Source organism: Bombyx mori, chromosome 12 (assembly GCF_030269925.1).
Source record: "Bombyx mori chromosome 12, ASM3026992v2".
NCBI classification, from domain to species: Eukaryota; Metazoa; Arthropoda; class Insecta; order Lepidoptera; family Bombycidae; genus Bombyx; species Bombyx mori.
The window spans coordinates 11,110,577-11,114,871 of record NC_085118.1 but is presented as its reverse complement, the minus strand read 5'-3'; positions in this window follow the sequence as shown (position 1 = coordinate 11,114,871).

Sequence of the window (4,295 nt, the reverse complement as noted above, 5' to 3'; positions counted from 1 at the left end):
TCAACTCCGCTATTAACTATCTCCATGACTGGTTAGGTAATCATGGTCTATCCCTTTCAGTTGAGAAGAGCAGTGTAGTGACATTTTCTCGCATGCGATCTATTCCCGACGTCATTGTCTCGTTTGATGGCAAAATATTCCCAGTGCGAAACTCAGTAAAATTTCTCGGAGTCGTTCTTGACTCGCGTATGACTGGTGTCCAACACATTAACCACATCATCAAAAAGTGCGAAAAGAACATCCATATTCTTCGCTCCCTGTCAGGCGTATGGTGGGGATCACACCCCTACACTCAAAAACTGTTATATAACGCCTTGATTCGCAGCCATTTTGATTATGGCACTCACATTCTAGAACCTTGCAATAAGTCTGCCTTAACCTCCTTGGACAGGATCCAATCAAAGTGCCTACGTATCATAATCGGAGCAATGAAGTCTTCCCCCATTAACGCCCTTCAGGTTGAATGTGCAGAACCCCCCTTGCACTTGAGGAGACAATACTTATCGGACAGATTCATTTACAAAAATTTTCAGCTTTCTAACCACCCTCTTATTTCAAAGTTACATACTCTTTCGGAACACATCTATTTCAACAGTTACTGGAATCATAAGTCCCACCCATGCCTCTTCACCAGTTTTGTTAAGTTTATCAGCCTCCCCTGTCCCGTCTATCAATGTAGGTTAAATCCATTATTCCTCACACCTTATAATGCAATTCTATACCGTCCGGACATTGTTCTAAATATCGGAATAAATAAAGATGACCCCGGTGCAAACGCCAAATTTAACTCTGTCGTCAATAGTAAATGGAACGGTTGGCATACTATGTTCACTGACGCATCAAAAATAAAAGCTGACGGCTGTGTAGGCTTCGCTGTCTGGATACCGGAGTACAAAATCATTTTAAACTTTAAGTGTCCCCCTCAAGCCTCGGTTTTTACAGGAGAGGCGCTAGCTATCCTTGAAGCCCTGATGTATATAGAATCACATAAGCTACACAACACGGTGATATTCACCGACTCTAGAAGCTGTCTACAGGCAATCCTTGCAAACCAACTCAGATCCAAGTCAAAACTCCCTTTTGTTCTGAAAATTAAAGAAATTCTTTTTCGGTGTCACGTGTCTGGCATAAAAATCACCCTAGCTTGGATCCCGGGACATAGCGGTATAGTGGGTAATGAGGGTGCTGATCAGTGTGCTAAGGATGCCACGACAATAGGTAGTGATATTCATTACACAACCTATGCACAAGATCTAACGTCTCTAGCCAAGGCCGATCTCATATCGCGCTGGAATGAAGCGTGGAACCTTTCGAAGCGCATTAAAGGCAAACATTACGCGGATGTTCAAGACTCGTTGCTCGTTCGGCCTTGGTTTTTTAAATACAGGAAAGCCAACAAGAGAGTCACGTCCACAATATGTAGGTTAAGATTAGGTCATGCTTGTACCCCGGTTCACCTAGCTAAAATAAGGGTCAAGGATAGCTCCCTATGTGAGTGTGGGCTCGACGAGGGATCAGCAGAACACATTTTCTTTAACTGCCCTAGAAGACCTTCCCTTTACGAAGTTCTACCGGACATTATCCCCAGACCGACGAATCTCAAATCTTTGTTGAGCCTTGTACATACAACTTTTGTAAATATTTTATGTGAATATGTTCACCAGAATAACATTAGACTATAAGTTGTTTGTCCTTACTAATCTTCTGACAATCTTTTCTGTAACATATATATATATATGTATGTATATGTATATATACATATATTGTTTGTCCTGTTTTAGGTTAGTAATTCAACAGTTGATTACTTTGTAAAATAATAATAATTAAAATTGATGTGACCTTGTGCAATCACGAAGCCCACCCAACAAAAAAGAATCCAAACTTCACCAAAAGACATCAGCTGAGCATAATCAAAACCACAGACTATAAAACTTGACTTTGGCGAAATCAAAAAGGACCGCCATTACAAAAGAAAATGAAATAAACAACCCTTAGTACTGCGTACCGACGCGAGCAACTATGCACTTGGCGCAGTTTTAGCTCAAGGGGAAGGCAAGGACGAAAGGCCTATCGAGTATGCTAGCCGCCTACTCACCGCAGCGGAGCGCAACTACTCTACTACAGAACGGGAAGCGCTTGCTGTAGTCTGGGCCGTGGAGCGTTTCAGGCCATACCTCGACGGCCAACCAATTATTATAGGCAGTGACCACCAACCCTTGCGTTGGTTGCTTTCTTTAAAGTCTCCTGCTGGTAGGTTGGTCCGTTGGGCGCTTAAACTCCAAGAATTTGACATTAGATTCGAGTACACCCCAGGAAAAGCTAACGTTGTCGCTGACACGTTAAGTAGACCGATCTGTTCCAACGAAACACAAAATAACTGCGGCATCTGTTCTGTCATTTGCGACCTGCCCACCAAGTCACCTACCCAGTTACGTCAAGACCAGTTGACTGATCCGGAAATACAGAAGATCGTCACAGAACTGGAAGGAGTGGATGAACTTGCTGCTAAAAGATGGTCAGAAAGAGGATTTCTAATGGAACAGGGTGTTTTATATCGACTTAATCCGGATTCTGATGCCGAGGCCCCACAATTAGTCATTCCTGCCCATCAAGTGACCGACGTTCTCAAAGAGCTTCACGATGCCCCTACCGCTGGACATGCAGGAATTGACCGGACTTACCAACAAGTCTCACGTCTGTTCTACTTCACAGGAATGAGAAGAATCATAACCGACTATGTAAAGGCATGTATCCATTGTCAACGCTATAAGGCTGCTAATACCAAGCCTCCAGGTCTATTGCAGACGCCGGTGATGAACCAGCGCAACGAGGTCTTGGCAGTTGATCTTTTCGGCCCGTTACCACCTGGAAAACAGGGGGAGCGTTGGATCTTGCTAATAGAAGATACTGCTACGAGGTGGACAGAACTTTTCCCATTGAAGGAAGCTACTGCTGAGGCGTGTGCACATGTCCTCATTGAGGAGTATTTTATGAGATTTGGTCTTCCACGCCGACTAGTTTCTGATAATGGCGTACAATTTATTTCGGCAGTCATGCGTCAATGCATGTCCATCCTGGGGATAAAGCAAAACCTTATCCCTCTCTATCACCCAGAAGCAAACCCCGCCGAACGTAAAAACAGAGATCTTAAGACTTTATTAGCACAACTCGTGGAATATGACCACACTTCCTGGCCAAACATGTTACCAGTGATTCGGTTCGCTCTTAATAACGCTAAATGTCGCACCACAGGTATGTCACCTGCTTACTTATCATTTGGCAGAGAGATGAGGTCCCCCACAGAAGTCACCCATGACCTTCGTGCTGTTCTAGACAAAGATAACTTTGTTCCCCAAATAACTCCCTATCTCAGGAAATTTGTTAACTCCTTTTCAGCGGTGCGCGAACGTGTAGAGACGCTTCAAGATAAAGCTAAAGGGTATGCTGATCGTTCGAGACGGCCCATTGAAACATTCAACGAAGGTGACATGGTTCTCATCAAATCACACGTCCTCAGTAAGAGCGCTAAGAGCCTTACTTCTAAGTTTGTTCCAAAACGCGATGGTCCGTATCGCATCGTTAAAAAGGTCAGCCCTACTACTTACCACGTCGAGCATGTTGACAAACCTGATGAAGTTTTAGGGAAATATCATGTGAACGATCTCACTCTATACCGTGAGAATCAGAGTGATGCTCTTCCGCGGCCGGTGATGCCTAAAAAGAAACGTGGTCGTCCCCCAAATAATGTTAAAACAGATTCTCGAGTTCCAGGGCATATGACGACACGGCATGCTGAACCATGTGCTGAAGCTCCACGTCTTTCTCCCGCAGCTGGTGGTATGGTTGGTCTTGCGCCTGTCCCTCAGCCCAGTAGTAATGAGATGCTAGTCCAGGAGCGAGGGCGTCCTCCAGGACTAGAGGGGGAGTATGTAGCAAACCGACCGGTACGTCACTCTCGCGGCCGTATGCCCGCTCGCTATACATAGTTAGCATCTATGTCAATCTTTTCAACAGTGTATAATCTATGTTCCGGGCGCTTCCGTTTTGAGTGTGAATAGCGTGCGCCCGCGTCTAAATGTAATTATTGTGTAAAATTGAAATTGTTTGTGATAAAGGAAGATTAAAATTCGAAAGTCGATATTGGTGACTAACCCATAGTTTTAAATACCCCTGAGATCTACCCCTCACTATAAAAATTAATAAAAGATTTTTCAAATCGAGAATTAATTTTGAAGTTTTACTGCGACATGAAAGTAAATTGAATGGCAATAAATACAGAGGAATATAGTCAGAAA